The sequence below is a fragment of the Pleurodeles waltl genome, chromosome 2_2, assembly GCF_031143425.1.
Source record: "Pleurodeles waltl isolate 20211129_DDA chromosome 2_2, aPleWal1.hap1.20221129, whole genome shotgun sequence".
NCBI lineage: Eukaryota > Metazoa > Chordata > Amphibia > Caudata > Salamandridae > Pleurodeles > Pleurodeles waltl.
Window position 1 is genome coordinate 208191262 of NC_090439.1, and position 19175 is coordinate 208210436.

At 46.1% G+C, this 19175-nt stretch overlaps 1 protein-coding gene across 7 annotated transcripts in view; it reads right to left on the reverse strand.

Moving 5' to 3' along the window:
* Window positions 1–19175, reverse strand: part of TRIO (trio Rho guanine nucleotide exchange factor) — a 3522386-nt gene that overhangs the window by 2334538 nt on the left and 1168673 nt on the right. The window lies entirely within an intron of this gene.

The following is a 19175-nucleotide window of genomic DNA, read 5'->3' on the forward strand; positions in this document are numbered from 1 at the left end:
GAGGATGGAAGCCCGATGACAGAGCTCTATCGATGTTTAGTGTCTTACAAAAATACCTCCAAAACCGGGAAATGTACTGAGGTCCTCTATCAGAAATAAGAGTATGAGGAAGTCCATGAAGACGGAAGATATGTTCGATGAATATCTGGCTTAATTCTTGGGATGTAGGTAGCTTTTTCAAGGCAGTGAAGTGAGCCATCTTAGTAAAAGAGTCCACAGTGACCATGATTACCCGGTTTCCTGCTGAGGGTGGTAACGAACACATGAAATCAGTAGAGATGGTGTGCCATGGAGTTGGCGGAACCGGCAAGGGCTGGAGTAATCCCGCAGGTCTGGTTCGGGGAATCTTGACTTGAGCGCATGTGGGACAAGCCTGAACATATGTTTCAATATCCTGTTTCCAAGTAGGCCACCAGAAAAATCGTGATAACAGTTCTTGTGTGGCCTTGATGCCTCTATGACCAGCAACCGGTGAATCATGACACATTTGTAATGCCTTTTCTCTCACTCTGTTAGTGGGGATGAATAACAGATCGTGATAATAATAGTATCCTTGTCTCTTATGTAAAAGAGGCCTTAAGTTCTCTACTTCATCATCAGATAGATTGGGGTACTCCAGTTGTACCTCCTCCAGAAAAGACTGAGCTACCCCAATGATCTTACTAGGTTCCAGTAGGGGTTGAGCTGGAACAGGAGTACAATCTGGATAACGACGCGACAGAGCATCAGCCAGAATGTTTTGGGAGCCAGGAATATATGTAATGTAGAAATCATACTGGCTGAAGAAGAAGGCCCAACGAGCTTGACGACTATTTTGGCATACGAAATTTCGTAAACATTGTAAGTTTCGATGGTCTGTTCTCACTTCAAAAGGTTCCTTGGAACCCATCAGAAACTGCCTCCATTCAATACAAGCTGTTTTCAGAGCCAACAATTCTCTTTCCAATACTGAGTAATGTTGTTCTGCAATAGAGAGTATATGAGACAAATAGAAAACAGGATGTTCAAGACCATCATCCTCTTGTTGTTGGAGTAGGACGGCACCAATGGCTTTTTCAGAAGCATCGGTGACGACAATAAATCGTTTGTTGGTATCCGGATGTCTTAAGATGGGAGCTTGTGTAAATGCCTTCTTTAAATCCTGAAAAGCTGTTTCAGCAGCTTTAGTCCAGACAAACCCTTTAATGAGACTTTCCTTCTTTAAAGTGTGAGTTATATGGCTAGTTTGTTTTGCAAAGTCTGCGATGAATTGTCGATAGAAGTTCGCCAATCCTAGAAAGCATTGTGTTTCTTTAATAGAAGATGGAGAAGGCCAATCTAGGATAGCTTGTACCTTTTCTTGATCCATGGCTACTCCGGTGGTACTTAAATGATATCCTAGATATTTGACTTCCGTCTTGTCAAACTCACACTTTTCGGGTTTGCAAAATAGTTGATGTGCCCGGAGTCGTTGAAGGACTTGTTTAACATGGGAAGAATGGAGTTCGGGATTTCTGGAATAAATAAGAATATCATCAAGGTAGATTACAACTGTCTGATTCAGGAGATCCGAGAATACTGAGTCCATAAATCTCTGAAAGATTGCCGGGGCATTAGTAAGACCGAAAGGCATTACCCTGTATTCAAAGTGACCAAATGGAGTCCTAAAGGCCGTTTTCCACTCATCTCCTTCTTTAATGCGTAAGAGGTGATAGGCTCCCCGTAGATCTAGTTTGGTAAACCGTTGGGCCCCTCTGACTGCCTCTAAAATGTCCCTTATGAGAGGCAAAGGATAACGATCTTTAATAGTTATTTTATTCAGGCCTCGAAAATCCAGGCAAGGGCGAAGGTCCTTTGTCTTCTTGGGTACGAAAAAGAGAGGAGCCCCGGCCGGAGAAGACGATGGAACAATAAGACCACTTTGAATATTTTCATCCAAATACTCCTTTAGTACTTCCTTTTCAGTTTCCGTGAGGGAATACATCCTGCCAAAAGGAACGATAGTGCCAGGTTCCAAGGGAATAGCACAATCGTAATCTCGATGTGGAGGTAACACAGGTTTGGAAGGTTTTTGGAAGACATCCTGAAAATCCAAATAGTGTTCAGGAACTCCTTGGACTGTATTTATGGTCGAACCGGTGGTACCCTCCGTGATTATTGACCTCTTAGGCGACCAATACTTGTCTGAAGTAAAACAGTGCTCGTGACAGAACTGTGAAGACAAGGAAACCGTCCGGGTAGCCCAGTTCACATATGGATTATGTCTGATGAACCACGGGATTCCAAGAATGATGGTATGGTTGGGGGAAGTTATAAGATCAAAGGAGATGTGTTCCTGATGGTTACTGATCTGTAGATTCAGCATCAGGGTAGTTGTATCTACTGGACCCGATGATATCAAAGATCCATCCACCGTGTGTACTTGTTCTGGAATCTCCTTAGGTTGTATAGGAACTTGTTGAGTGGTGGCCCACTTCTTATCCATATAAATACCACTAGCTCCACAATCTAGTAGTGCCATAGTCTTCTCTTGACGGCCATCAGGTAATTGTAACATTACTGGTAAAATGAACAAGGATGTGGTATTGTCGTTGAAAGAACTGATGGAAGGTATAGCTGCTAATCCCGTCCCCTCCCTTCTTACAGAGGACGGGAAGCGGCGTTTCCCGATGGCCTTGATGGACGTACTGGACAGGTACGCAGTATGTGGCCGGCCGAACCGCAGTATAAACACAAACCCTTCTTTCGTCTATCTTCTCGTTCGCTAGCGGAGAGAGGGCCTCGAGTTGTATCCACCTGCATGGGTTCTCCTTCGGTGTCTCTGACAGGAGGGCGAGGTTCCTCAGAACGATGCGGAAAAACTCGTGAGGTGCTTGGTTGAAAAGACCCTCTGCTCTTTCTCTTCTCTGCTCTCCGTTCCTGAAGGCGATACTCGATGGAGAGGGCTTGATCCATCAGGCCACGAAGATCTTCCACTCTGGTGGAATGTACTAGTTCGTCTTTGATTTCTTCTTTGAGTCCTCTACGAAACAAAGTCACCAAAGTACGTTCCACCCAGGTGGTCTCTGCCGCTAGTTGACGAAAGCGTGTAATGTATTGAAGGACATCTTGTGAACCTTGATGAATATCGCATAAGGCCTCTTCTGCTGAAGCCTCCAATCCCGGACGACTAAACATCAGCTTGAAGCGGTTCACAAAGGTGGAATAATCCGACAATACCGGATCGTTAGATGATACCATCGGGGTTGCCCAGGCCAAGGCAGGACCAGATAAGGCACTGATGAGATAACCCACCTTTGTTCTGTCATGGGAGAATTGGGTGGGTCGGAAGGCGAAGTACACTGTCAAGGAGTCAAGGAATTCTCGCAGCTTGGTTGGTTCACCCGAAAAACGATGGGTAGAGGCGGAGAGCGTCGGGACATCACCACTGCGGAAAGCCAAAGCCTGTCGCAGCGCAGCATTCTCACTGCGTAGTTGCTGTAATTCTTGAGCTTGTTGCTGAATTGTAGTTAGCAGAGCTTGATCCGGATCCGCAGCAGCTACCACAGTGTCTTCCATGGTGTTAGAAGACGTCGGGATGGTTAGGCGCTGCAATCTGTCACGACTCACGTGCTGCTTGCGCCTGGAGTTTGCAGATCTTGAGGCGTGGATCTTGAGAGTTCGACTTTGGCCCAAAAAGGGGCGACTCTTTCTGGTAGCCACGGTGCTGTAGGCGAGGAAACGCCAAGGACAGACCGTGACCGAGAGAAAGTAGCGCCAGAGGGAAAAAACCCCTTCAGAAGAAGAGGAAAAAACCTCCCAGAAGATTCGCAGGGGATTCCTGGAACAAGAACAGAGGAACAGGAATCAAGAAACTGACGTAACACAGAAATGGCGAAATCCAGAGCCAAAGGCTAGGAAATCAGGAGCGAGGACACTAACTGAAACAGAGAGTGCTGCAGCGCAAAGAGGAAAAGAAACACCACCCTTAAATACCATAAAACAGGAAGTGACCCACAGGAAGAAAAAGGACACCATCTTGAATAGGGAAAAGTAGATAGAATAGACTGGAGCAGAAACCATAGAGAATAGGGAAGGAGGAATGCTGGGAAGACAGAGGTAACCTGGGAAGGGGAAAAGACAAAGGACAGAGGAAGAAACAGACCCAAAAAGGAAGAAAGACAGAAAAGAAGAAAAAGGAGCCCCAAACAGGTAAGAGGGGTCAGGAGACCCCAACAAGACGGAGGGAGAGCGCAGCGCGAGGCCCCAAGTAAGCCCTGGGGCCTCGCAGGGTGCAAGAAAGGCTCGGGCGCGCCGCGTCTTAAAGACGCGAGGCGCGGCCCGAGCCGAACGCGCGGCTTGTGCCGAACGCTCGGCTCGCGCCGCGTGGTGCGGCGCGACAAAGAGAACCTGTCTGGATGGTTTGTAAAACCAGTTGCGATTGTAGTGGTATGTCGTGCTAGTGTTATGTAGTGCCTTAAAAGTGTGGGTTAGGAATTGGAAATTGTGTTTGTTTGTGAACTTGGAGCCAGTAGAGCACCTTCAGGTGTGGTGTGCTGTGATGTCACTTTGACGTGGAAGATTGCAGTCAACGATGATCCTGAGGTTCTTGTCAGGGCTGGTGGGGTGAATGTTGGTCCTAGCTCTGTTGGCCATCAGGTGGAATCCCACAGTGATGTGCTCCTCCCAAAGCTCACAATTTGGGTCTTGTCGGTGTTCAGTTTTAGACATTTGGTTTTCATTAGTTGGGCAGATTCAGTTATGCAGGCATTGAATTTGATTCAGATACTAGGTGACTTGTCTATGAGGGAGAGAATGAGTTGCGTATTATCAGCCTAGGGGAAGATGTTGATGTCGTGAGAGGAGATGATACTGGCTAGAAGGATCATGTATGTATTGAAGAGAGTCAGCACTGGGAGTATCCTTATGGAACTCCGTAGATAAGGTTGCAGGTGTCTGATGAGTATGGTGCCATGCTGATTGACTGGGTCCTCCCAGTCAGGAAGGCGCACATCCATCAGAGTGCATGTCCATGGATTTCAATGTCGTCTAAGCGTCGGAGGAGGATGGGGAGGGAGACTGTGTCAAATGCTGCAGAGCGTTTGAGATGGATGAGGGCTGCCTTATAACTGTCTTATTATCAAAGTTAGTCCACCCCCAAGCATTTTTAGCTAGCATTCACTGGGAAATTTTACCTACGTATGCACGTATCCAACTGTTTCTGATTAAGATTTCCTGTAGCAAAATGTTCCAATTGTAATATATGCTGGAGGAGGACCATGTCAAATCTTCTCTGACCACTTAAATCCTGATCATGAAAGGGATGGAAACTGAATAATTTCCAAATTGCTCTGGCCCACCGAAGTATTTTTGTCTTCCAGAGGTGAGCAGACCGGAGGATTTACACCTCAAAGGGGTGGGGCATGAGGAGAGGGGGCCACCCACAGATACCAGAATTTGTCTTGTGAGAAATGGAGGGGGGCAGCCTATATTGACAATGATCTGCACCCCTTTACTCCAAAGGCATTAACAGACTCCCACTTTTTGAGATATGATGGGAGTTTTACCCCCAATTTCTCCTCCAAGGGGATTTGATTTGGGGGAGAAAGGGAGGAAGAGGGAAGAGATAAGCACCACTAGAGTACAAGTGTAAAACTACTCATAACCGCCACCAATTGCCTTTCAGTTTCCAAAGGCACCAGGGAACCCTAACAACCATGGCCATTTTTGACAACTAGGGGCAAGTATAATCGTTACCCAGACTGTAGTACAAACTTCAACGGAAAACAGCCATTACAACTAAGCCCAAACCCCACATGCCTTTACAATGAAGGCTTAACCATGCATGCAACATTACCACGCATGCCATTACCATGCAAGCCTTTGCGAGGAATATGCCTTTACCACACATGCCATCAACGACGAATGGCTTTACAGGTAAAAACAATAAAAAAATATATATATTTAGTTTACATATATACAACACATATATATAATATATGGGTTTTTGGGTGGCAAGCATATTTTTAGGGTTTAGGGTGGGTATGGGTTTCTTGCGTATTTATTTGAGGGTTTAGGGTGTGTATGGGTTTTTGGGTGGCAAAGGAATTTTTAGGGTGGTATGGGTTTTTGGGTGGTAAGGGTAATTATAGTGTTAAGGATGGGTATGGGTTTTTGGGTAGCAAAGGAATTTTTAGGGTGGTATGGGTTTTCGGGTGGTAAGGGTAATTATAGGGTTAAGGGTTGGTATGGGTTTTTTGGGTGGTAAAAAGTTTTTAGTGCTTAGGGTTGGTAAGGATTTTTTGGTGGTAAGGTTTTTCTGACGAAATCAAGCGTTTTCAAAGTTTTCCGAATCGAACTATCAGAGCGAAAGGAAATATGTCCGAACCCGACGGCGGAAAGAAAACAATCTAACATGTAGTCGATGCCCATGCGCAATGGAACGGAAGAGGAGTAGTCACTCGATCCTGTAACTCGAAAACACTTCTTTGAAGAAAAACAACTTGTAACACTCCAAGCCCAACACTAGATGGCAGAAGTATATTCACAGCATGTGTATCTGCAGCTACACATGGCATCGCATTTATATATATACACACACACACACACACACACACACTATACTTACCACTTAAATTACCACGCATATGCCTTTACCAATCATGCCTCTACAACGCAATTTTCATTGTCAAGGCATGCGTGTAAAGGCATATTCGTGGTAAAAACGTTTTGTTGTAAATTAATGCATGGTAATGTTGCATTTGTTGTAATCACCGTGGGGTAAATGCATGCGTGGTAATGGCATGTGTGGTTCCGTCATACAACCACTTTAACATTGTGCACATATTTGTCTATTTCCATGAGAAATTGCTGCAGTTTTTGCGCCTGAGTATGGTCCAGCACCTAGCGAACTCGGGCATTTTTGAAAAGTGGAATCGAGGAAGGTTTGGTTTCCTATGATCCCTACACATTATCTTACCCAGAATACTGTGCAAATGTCAAAATAATGCTTCCAGTATTCTCAGTTTCCAAAGGCTTTAGCAACTAGGCTAATGGTTCGCCAGTACCCAGGGAACCCGACCAAAGCTGAGCATTTCTGAAAACCAGATACTGAGGGGAATCAAGGTGGTGTGACATTCCTTTATCACTACGTTTCTTAGCTGGTATTTGTTCTGAAACAATAGTTTGCAGGGCAGACAGCAGCACTATATGGGCTGGACCAGCCAACACCCACGATCATCTACCAACCATGGCACTTCTGAGTACTAGACACTCTAGGAAATTCAGGATTTTGAGGCTTGAATGGATTCCTGCATTTTTTACCTTAAAACATGGGTGAGGTCTTTGGGATCCGGGGTCAGCAGACATCCAAAGGACCATACTAATGCTTGGGCATTTCTGAAAACTATAGACCTATGGAAGTCCAGGTTGGTGTGGTTTGCATGGCTATAACAAGTCAATAGTGTCTTTCTCAACATTTCACAACTACATAGCTCATTAGATATATTCATTCGAAACAAATTTAGCATGTAGTTTTAGTACTTTATTAATACACATTGAAAAGAATCTTCAAGCTTCAACATAAATTCCAAATATTATTAAAAGACTCAGTCCAAATTTAATATACGGAGAGAGACATGGAGAACAATCTGGAGGTTTTTGTCCACTTAAGTAAGTGTACAGTAATCAGGGCATGATTATTATTCTTACCACAGGTTAGCAATTTGGAAATAGGGATGAATTATCCACTTGTTGAATGTTCTTTTCTGAAATTAACTTAAGTAGTTTGAGAACTCTTATGGATGTTTTGCCTCATTGTCTTTAAATTTGTCCCTGAGGTGGCCTGTGTACCCAAAATGTAGTTGTAAGTTATGCAATTTGAGATAAATCGTGAAAAGAATTTATGTAGATACACAAAGACTCATTGCAATTCGCATAAATTTAAGACTCTAAGACTATATATCACTTATGTGGTGATTGAAAATATCACAGGAGCTGTGTGTTCATAAATTGGTGAGAAGGACATTGCTCATTGTTATATTGATTACAGGGTCGAGGCAGGATCCCCATCTGACTAGCACCAATCACAATTGAATGAGTGATTATAAGTATCTGTTAAAATGGAGATTTTAATAGGTATGGGACCTCTGTTCCTTTGTTGCTGTTTCTCACAGCACCCAGAATGGCCTGAAAATGTCAAAGTATGTTTGAAGAAACTCTACGTCCTCACATTAATGTGACCGAAAGAACAAGTTACTTACCTTTGGTAACGCATTATCTGGTAGAGACTATCTAGCTGCAGATTCCTTACCTTTGAATTCCCTAGCATCGGCTTCGAATCTGGAATTTTTTTCTGAGCAATACCCTGAGCACGCTGTCAGGTGGCGCAGTTTGGATCCGCGTGCGTAGTTCAGCTCCGCGTGGCATCTCCAGCGTCGTTGGCACCGTCTGTGATGTCACAGTTGCCTATAAAGGCACCACCCCGGCGCACGTTCGCCAGTTCTTTTACCCACAAACTTCCATGTCAGAAGTGCAGAGTCACAGATAGAACAAACAGTTTGTCTGTGCTAAACTAGGGCCCTGAAAGGGATAAACTCTAACCCTACTAGACATATCTGCAGAGCTGGGAGGCATAGGTAGGTGTAAGGAATCTGCAGATAGATAGAGTCTCCACCAGATAATGTGTTACCGACGGTAAGTAACTTGTTCATCTGATAGAGACTTCTAGCTGCAGATTCCTTACCTTTGAATAGATACCCAAGCCATAGCCTCCTAGCCGTGGGCTGCGGATATCTCTATTACACTAAAAAGGCCTGTAGGACTGAACGGGGAAAATGTCCGTCTCTCTGTACCCGATTGTCCAAGCAGTAATGTTTTGCAAACGTGAGCAAAGATGCCCACTTTGCCGCCTGACAAATAACCAGGACTCGAATGGCCTGAGCTAGCCGAGTGGTAGTAGCTTTCCCCCTGGTAGAAAGAGCCTCAAGCCCTCAGGAGGCTGTTCCTGTCCAATGCATAGCAGATCTTAATGCAGAGAACAACCCAGCGAGAAATGGTTCATTTTTGCACTGCCCGACCCTTCTTTGCTCCCATGTACCCCACAAAGAGTTAGTCATCCACCCGGAACTCTTTTGTGCGGTCATGGTAGAACGACAACGCTCTTTTTGGGTCCAGCCGCTGGAGTCCCTCCTCTTCTTTAGAGGGATGTGGTGAAGCAAAGAAGGAGGACAGGATGATATTCTGACCCAGATGAAAAGGGGTCACCACTGTGGGGAGGAAAGAGGCAAGAGTTCTGAGAACCACCTTGTCTGGGAACATAGTGAGATTTGGTGGCTTGGATGAAAGAGCCTGCATCTCACTCACCCTCCTGGCAGATGGTATTAGCACTAATAAGGCTGTCTTGATGGTGAGCTGCCAGAGGAGACAGTTGTGCAAGGGCTCGAAGGGAGCACACATAAGAAATGTGAATACCAGATTTAAGACCTATTGGGGCATAACAAATGGCGCAGGGGGAAACATGTACAAGCCATTTGAGGAATCTATGTACAATGGAGATTTGAAAAGGGAAGGCAGCTGAAGGAATGCCGATAAGGCAGAAAGATAGCCCTTGAGGGTACCCATGGAAAGAACTCGGCTGGGCAAGAGATAGGATAAAGAGAAGGATATCAGAAAGAGAAGCAGAAAGAGGATCAATAGACCTTTCTGACAATAATATACAAAGCGATTCCAACGGCAGGAGTATATTGTTTCAGTGGAGGGACGCCTGGCTGCCAAAATAACTTTACATACTTTGGGAGGAAGGTCAAAAGCCATCAACTGTCACCGTTCAATCTCCCCAAATGTAGATGCAGAATTAACAGGTTCGGGTGGAGAACCTTCCCCTGCTGCTGCGACAGAAGATCCTCCCGAAGGGGCAACCTGATTGGAGGACTAATGCTCATTTTGAGAAGCTCGGGATACCACACTCTCTGTGCCCAGTCCGGAGCCACTAGGATTACTTGGGCCCGGTCGTTCTTGATCTTCTTGACAACTCTGGGCGGAAGAGATATGGGCGGAAAGGCGTACAGGAGGCCTAAACTCCACTTGCTACGAAAAGCATAGCCGAGCGATTGCCGCCTTGGAAACTCCAACGTGCAATACTGTTGACATTGCGCATTCTCTGCGGAGGCGAACAGATCTAACCAAGGCTCTCCCCACTGCTGAAAGAGTCCTTGCACTACCTCCGGGTGGAGATACTATTCATGATCCGCTAGGCACCGACAGCTCAGTTAGTCCGCCCTTGCATTCAGAGAACCTGCCAGGTGTTGAACCACTGCTGTTCCAGCCATATACAGAGAGACAGAGCCTCTTGACAAAGGGTCCACGACCCCACACCGCCCTGCTTGTTGCAGTACCACATTGCAGTGGTGTTGTCTGTGAACACCTGCACTAATTTCCCTTTTACAACAGGAAGAAATGCTTTCAATGCCAGTCGGATCAGTCAGAGCCCCAGTAAGTTGATATGAAGTCTGGATTCCGCTGGAGACTAGAAACCTCTGGTCTCCATCTCTCCTTGATGGCCGCCCCATCCCAGAACTGACGCATCTGTCACTACTATGAGATATGGCTGGGGAAGGGAGAGGAGTCTGCCTCTGATCCAAATGCAGTTCACTAACCACCACTGCAGTTATTTTGCAATTCCTTCCGAGATCTTAACTGTGTCGGTAACAGTTCCCTGATACTGTGCCCACTGGAACTTCAGGTCCAACTGCAGAGCCCTCATAAGCCATCTGGCATGCTTGACTAACAGGATTCAGGAGGCCATGAGTCCCAACAGCCTCAGAGTCTGTCTCATCGAAATCCATGATAGAGTCAGAAACATCAGTAACATAACCTGAATATCCTGGACTCGCTGCTTGGGAGGATAAGCCTGAAACTGCACTGTGTCCAGAATGGCTCCGATGAAAGGGAGCTTTTGAGAGGGAGTCAGGTGTGACTTCAGCACATTTATAGTGAACCCCAGTGAATGCAGGAGGTTTGCCTTCATCTGAAGGTGGTTGGCGAGAGCCTGGGACATAAGAGCCTTCAACAGCCACTCGTCGAGGTAGGGGAAGACTGAAAGCCCTAACCTGCGCAGATGAGCTGCTACCACCGTCATCACCTTGGTGAACACCCGAGAGGCACTGGTGAGGCCAAAGGGGAGCATGGTAAACTGAAATTGCTTGTGGCCCGTCTTGAACCGCATGTAGCGCCTGTGGGTGGGCAGGATGGGGATGTGAAAATAGGCATCCTGCAAGTCCAGTGCAATCATCCGGTCTCCTTGGTCTAGGGCAGACAAGACCTGAGCAAGAGTGAGCATCTTGAATTTCTCCTTCTTGACGAAGAGATTGACGTCCCTTAAATCCAAGACAGGGTGAAGACCCTTATTCTTTTTTGGAATCAGAAAGTAGCAGGAATAACAACCACTGCCTGCTTCTGACATCGGAGCCCTTTCTATGGCTCCCTTGACCCAGAGGGCCATAACTTCCCGCAGAGCAAGAATAAATGATCCTCCATCAACCATTCTTTCAATGGAGGGATAGAGGGAGGTAAAGACTGGAAGGGGAGGGAATAACCCTTCTGTATTATCTGCAAGACCAATTTGTCCGATGTTATGGACCGCCAGTGAGGGAGATGAAATTGAATCCTCCCTCCAACTGGACGAGCATGGTCTTGCGGAATCATACTAGGAGGGCTTGGGTGCTGTGGAAGAGGGGGCTGGCTAATGGCCGACCTCTGGATAGACCCTCTGTGTCTGAAGGTACCACAACCTTGTCCTCGCACTAGATGCTGAAATGATGGATGACGGTATCTGACCTGTGGGTGGTTATGTACCACACCCCTTCCAAGGCTTCAAAAGGGCCGAAAGGCAGACTGCTGGCGAGCAGGGGCAGAGAGGCCCAAGGATCTGGCTGTAGCTCGAGAGTCCTTGAACCGCTCAAGCGCCAAGTCTGCCTTTTCTCCAAAAAGGCGTGAGCCATCAAAGGCCATGTCCATCAGGTTTGCCTGGACACCCCCCAAAAAGCCAGCCGTACGAAGACAGGCGTGGAGACGAAGGGCCACTGTTGATGAAATCGCCCTGCCCAGCGAGTCGGTTGTGTCCAAACCTCACTGAATTGTAAACTTGGCTACGTCTCCTCCATCTTTGACAGCTTGAGAGATAATGTCCTGCATGCTCTCCAGGACCTGGGGCAGCACCTGTGCCACCGTATACCATAACGTATGGTAAAAATGGCCCAATAGGCATGAGGTGTTTACGGACCTCAATGCCAGGCTGGAGGAAGAAAACATCATCTTCCCAAGTTGGTCCAGCCTCTTGGATTCCCTGTCGGGGGAAGTGGAAGGGAAGGCACCATGGGAAGTGGAGGTTTGGACCACCAGGTTCTCTGGGGTGGGGTGTTGGATGAGGAAACTAGGGTAAGTAGGAGCTGGTCGATGGCGGCGGCTGATTGTCCTATTTATAGGAGCCCTTGTGCTGGGTTTTTAACATGTCCCCAGCAGGACATCAGTAAGGGCCTCATTGAAGGGTAACATTGGCTCCGATGTAGCAACCCACAGCTGCATCATTAAGGGCAGGCCGCATAGGATGCCCTGCCAATATGATATTTTGGTTGTACATAAAGTCAAGTCTGGCACACAAGCATGTTCTGTCCCATGCCCAAGTCATACAAGCCACCATTTCAATTTCAGCATGGTCATCTAGTAGGCAGGTAGAGAGCAGCACTGAGGCAGGGGCAAGGTTATCAAGCTGTGCTTATGCGCAGTAGAAACAGAGGTCGATATCAGGGTCACATACTACACCCTGTTCGAAAGGAAGAGTCAGGATTTTCCCAAGCGACCCTGGCTGTTTGACGGCTGATACCAGAGTAATAAGGTTAGACTGGAGGTGTTTTCAAAAGTCGATTGTTAATGAATAGGTATAAAGACTAGAAAATGTAACCATTTTGACGATGGCAATAGTCTATGCAAGGGACAGCACTATGCCGGGAAAGTCGTTTTAGAGCCATGTCATGAGTGTACCCTAATTGGTCCTCTAAAGCTCATTAGGATCCCTGCTAAGTTAAATACCAAGGTACCTGATAGGGACCTTTGCCTACTGTAATGGGTATTCCTAGATGAAGGGTTGCGTTTGGGATGTGAGCAGAAAGATGGATTAAAACCAATTAATGGTTATCCCTGCATGCCCACCAAAGCATAACATTTTCCTGATGAGAGGAATGAGATTGATGTGGGGGACCCTGATGTAGAGAGAGACATTGTCTGCTTCCATAGAGACCAGAATTCGTCTGAGGATAAAGGCCAGTCCCTGCTGAGAGTAGTAGTGTTGCAATTTGAAGGCCAGAGGCTCCATTGCAATAGCAAACAGACTGAGGGACAATGGACAGCCCTGCCGGATGCTCCTGGAAATAGGGAATTGTGGAGTGATTGCACCTTAACACACATACCGGCTGTGGGCAGAGAGTAGAGCAGCTTGTTCAAGCTCAGGAGACAATCTCTGATCCCAATGCAAGACAGGAGGTGGAAAAATATGATTATTCTAAGGAATCAAATGCCTTAGTGGCATCAAGCTGGACCACCACTGCACTGAGCCGAGGGTCACCTGTATGAAGGAGAGTGAATAAAGCTCAGAGATTGTGTTCTGGTTTCAGTATGGTGACAATTAACGCCTCACGGAGAGATGGATGCAGTATCCCGCGAAGCAACTACTTCTCGTACATTGCAAGGAGATTGGGGGGGGGGGGAGATTAAAGCATATTCGTAGTAGAAGGCAACAGTCAGATCATCCAGGCCCCATGCCTTGTTCCCGGGCATGTTTTGAATGACACCTGTCAGTTGTGAAAGGAGCATCCAGGAACTGGTGGTGCATCATCAAACCAAAACAACTGGGGCGTGTCAAGGAAGGAGGCCAAGCCAGAAATGTCATGTGAGATCATTGAGGTGTATAAATCAGTGTAAAATGTGGCCATAACATTTGGATAGCGTCTAAGCGTGTGTGGGCCGCTTATTGGTTGTTTATGAGCTCTATTAAGAGCCCGCAGCTTCTGAAGGAGCCTAGCAAAAGGTTTGCCCATCCTAACCCCTACCAATATCGCTGTGCAACCACCTCTTTATTGGGGATGTGGATTTCCCTTAGCACTGCCTCCTCATACTCCAACAGCTTGCTTTTAAGAGAGGCTAATGTAGCCAGGTTCTCAGTATTAAAGTAGTTAAGTTCAAGTGCATGGATGTCAGTGTGTAAGCTGTCTGTGCAGTGTCCAAAGCATTCTGGCTTTTTTGGTGATACATTCTATATGGACCACCACTTTGAATGTCTCCCAGGACAAGTCTACTGAGTTCAAAGTATTTAACTATGATGGCCCTAACGTCATCCGCAAATACCTGATTTCTAAGTACATTACGGGGAAGTGTCCAAGAGAAGGACCTAATGCCCAGGTCTTGTGGGGAGATTTCAAGTAGAACCCTAGCATGGTCAGATAGTGTCCGGGGTAAATGTGCAGGGTTAGTAGTCCAGGTGACCACGTTCCTCAAGACCAGCTAGTAGTCAATTATTTACCAGGTATTGTGTGAGAAACTAATTCATGTGCCTTTGGAGACTGCTCTGATTTAAGTCACCAAATGGCTGTAAGGGTGTTGTCAATTTGAGTGCATGAAGCTGCGCAGCCGCTCCTGGGTGCAGGCATTGAGTGATCAGTCCACCCCTCCATTGAGCACTACATTAAAATTGCCACCCCAGACCTCTGCGCAAGAGCACATGACGGCTATCAGATGCCACAGTTCTGCAAAGAAAGGGTCATCCACATCTGGGCCGTACACTGAAACCAGTGTGGCAACCTGGTCCTGCAGCGTCCCAAACAGAATAACAAATCTGCCCTGCGCATCACACGATGCCTAGTGAGGGAGCCATGCTACTCTTTTCCTGATGAGAACTGCCACGCCCCATGCATAGCTAGAATAGACAGACACATGCTACTCCACCAGCTATCCAGGGTGCAGTCAGAACCGCCCTGCATCAGTAAGGTGTGCTCCTGCAGGAAACATTTGTCTATTTGGTGCCTGTGTAGGTATGCGAACGGTAGGCACATTTTGTGCAGGTGATTCAAACATCGTAAGTTCCAGGTGAGGCACCTAAGCATAATCATCAGGTAGGAGAAGTGGTGTATGCACCATGTTCAGAGGGTAAAGCCAAGATGCATGGCATGCCCATGTCAGCAGCTGCCAGGTGTGACTAAGAGGGGTCAAAGCACTAACACAAAACTGAAAAACAACATCCCACATAAAACCCATCCACCTCCCACTTCAATCTCCCCAACTTCTAGAAAAAGCACAAACCCATCCTCCAGCTAACAAAGAATACCAACACTCAAATAGTGACAAGGGAATCATCCCAGGGGGTGCCAACCAAGTCTAGGGGAACTCCAAGCCCTCAGGTAGCTGGGTGACTAGGTGTAGGGGAGAAGCATGATAGTACAAGAGGTAGCGCGTTTGAAAGCAGAGGAGGAGGCAGGGCAGGAGCCCTTTAACTTGAAGTCGCGCTCCCGCAGTCGCGGGTAGCGCGTTTGAAAGCAGAGGAGGAGGCAGGGCAGGAGCCCTTTAACTAGAAGTCGCGCTCCCGCTATCGCGGGACGCACGCGGGCAGCGCCCGGGCAAAGCCCGGGCCAAGGGCGGGCCCGTCCTTCGCCCGTCAGTGCCCGGAAGAGGCTGGGCTGGGCCACCCCCCTGAGAACTCCCGTGGGATTTCAGGGTCAGGCTCATTGGACTCCTAAGAGGTACTGCATTTTTCTCTCCTGAGACTGTTCTTTCATAACCCCTTTCTTTTGGGTTTCACGGCTTGGGAGGTCCTAAGTAATTGGCACTTAAGTAAGACCTGCCAATAGAGCAGTTCCACTCATTTATTTACTATTTTCACACTGCCATAGCTTCCCTGCATATTACTCATATCGGCTTAGATTGGTGTTTTGCCCCACTATTATTTGCAAGACGATGGGTAAAAGAAAGACCACCACACCTGGGGCCGATGGAGTACACGCCGTGCCCGTCCAATCATCAATAACTAGCTACTTATCTTCAGTTATTGGGGCCATTGAAACTGAAATTGTCCATATGGAAGAAAGAATGGGGGTGGCAAATAACTTGACTCAAAGAACTTCTTTAGAATCCACGACTTACATACAGTCTGCAGTCTCTTCAACTGCTCCCCGTGAACTCAATTCGCCTCTGCCTGAAAATGATGTTAATACCTTGCATTCCTTACAGCCCTTTAACGCAGCTAACATCGAACATCTAGCTGACACGCCCCCTCCCCCCAAAAAGAGGAAAGCTGGAGGACTCCGTAAGTGTAATAAGCTACTTAAGTATCCAACGAAGGGCAAGGAATGTATTTTAACACCATTGGATACCCCGGCCGATCCTTTTCCAAAGGAAACTACATTATTGGGCGAACTAGGCTCAGACTGCAGGATTTTAAGAGACAATCATTTGACCAACTTAGATTTGATTCTCAAACCCTTTCTTTTGGCTTTAGAGGAGAAGCTAACATTACTCATTGATTCCAAATTTGAGCAGTTACAAGAAACTATTCTTAAATATCTGCCTCAGCAGTCCACTTTAAAAACTAGTATAAATTCCCCTCCCTCTACTCCGAAACCGGTGTCTGATCCCAATGCCTCTCAGCAGGCTAACTGTTTAATGAACTGCAACCAATCCCCGCTTCATCGCTTACCTACCCGCGATTCCAATGACGACTTATTATCTGCTTCTTTGTCTACTTTGGCTGGTGGTGCGACTGCCTTACTGAAGCCTGAAACTGCTTCTAAACCTAGATCTTCCACTAGTACAAAGGAGGTTCTACAGCTTCCTCCGGATAGCGTGCCATATGTTTTAGTCTTAGCAAACGTTCCTCCTCTTGATTGTACCCAGAAGGAAGATACTCATGCGCTAATAAGGAAATGTGCACATTGGATGAGCCAAAAACTTAGATACCAAGATGATTTAAATAATAGAATAATTATGGCTAGAAGGGTGAAGTGGTTAGGCTTGTCTAAAAAAGAATATGAAGGTGATTGTATAGTGATTAATTTAGCAAATTCTCATTGTGTTAATTATCTGTTGGCGTCTCTACCATCGTGTCCAAAAGGGGAAGGCGGGATCAAAGTCTATCCATTAAGCTTTTTCTACAGGCCGCCCAGTTCATCACTTCCTCCTATTAGGGCTTCCCATGGTAAAAATATTTTAACAAAGGCACCCTTACAGAACCCCACCCTTGACCCTGAGGGTACCCAAAATCACTCTTCCCTCGATGCAATTGATTGACAATTGGAGGGCTTGGGGCTCCCAAATGATTGTTTACAGGAACTAGAGCTGATGGGAGTGCATACACCTTTGGAATCACCCACAGGGTCTGATGAGCTAGTTAGCTTTCCACATCTTATAACAGACACAGCCATAACTGAGGAGTCTGGGAAAATGCCCCAGCAAAGTAATGCATTGTTATCTTTAATCAGTTGGAATATTGCTGGGCTTCGTTCTAAAGTTGAAAATTTGGAATGGCTATAGTTTATATCCACTTTTGATATCATTTGTTTTCAAGAAACTTGGCTTACGGCACCTTTCCATTTAGACGGCTACTACTCCGTGTCTCAGCCAGCTACTCCATCTAGAGCAGGCAGAGCAAGCGGTGGTCTTCTGGTACTTGTGTCATTATTACTCCCAAAAATTGAGGTTTCATTGATTTGGTCTTCTGCTTTTTTTTTGGTAGTTTTCTTATCAATATTTGGACGGAAAGACATTTTACTCTTAAACTTTTACAATAACATTCCAAGTGCTGCCCTGCCAGGAAGTCTCGAAGAGCTTACAGACCAACTAGACTCACCCGGGAAACTCCAGGACAGGGAATTTGATACCATCTGGTTTGGAGATTTTAATGTTCAGTTATGCAAGTATGAATTACCCCACTTATGTGGTGCCGCTATAGAAGGCAGAGTGTCACTCACTCATTTTATTCACTCTAATTTAGGAAATGCCTTTAATACCCTCATCTATAAATTTGACCTTGCTTTTGCAAGGGATATGGCAAACAGTCAGATAAGAGAAATACCCACCTATACAGGGAGTACTAATGGCAGCATTATTGACTTTATTCTTATCAATTCCTCACTTTTACGTTCAATAGTGGATTTTAAAATTAAATCTCACTGTGCCAGTGACCATAACACTGAGTATAAAATTATCCTTTAAAACTAGAGAAATCTTACCTAGGACTGCATATAAAGGGAAAGAGGTGTTTAAAAGAAATTCTGGCCCTCGCACGAGGTGGGAGAGGGTAAACCCTAACACTTTTCATGCGAACCTTATAACTCAAATTAAGGCTGACTTCAACACTTGCTTGTGCCTGCAATCCACTCCATTCCACCTTATAACTGCCTTTGAATCTTTAAGCTGTGCTATTTCTGAGGCACTGATGTGTACCCAATATCCCAAAGGTGCAAAACCTCAACAGTGGTTCAATTCTGCCTGTACGGCTGCCCATAGAGATCTAAAGTCAGCGATCAAAACTACTCCATGTAATCGGGATTTAATTAAACAGGCCAGGGGCCGATACAAATCAGCCCTTGAAGAGAGAAAGAATGAAATACGCACTAGCGCTTGGGAAGACCTTATGGCTGAGACGGAATTACGGGATCCCTCTCAATTTTGGAAGGTGGTTAATCACCCATATTTCTCAGGAAAGGAAAATAGGGACGACAACTGTTTGATACCAGAGGGGGTTTGGGTAGACCATTTTTCATCTGTATTTCAATCTGTAAATAATCCTAATGATGGAGGAGAGGTATGTGGCCTCCCATGTTCGGCTACTCTAAATCCAACTAAGAGCGGCATTTTACTTGAGGCACACGAGATCAGTGCAGCAATAACTAAAATGAAACTAAGGAAAGCTCCTGGCCCGATGGGATACCGGTGGACCTATTTAAATCTCTACCTGATCTGTGGGTTCCATTAATTACAAATGTTCTGAACAGTGCTATTCAAAGTGCCATCCCCTCCTCATGGTTAATGGCAATAATCGTCCCGATTTTCAAAAAGGGTAATAGGCTTGACCCTTTCTGCTATAGACCCATCTCTTTAATAGACTCCACAGCAAAGATACTGGGGAGAGTCATTCTGACCCGGCTCGAGGATTGGGTTGTAAGGACAAACATTTT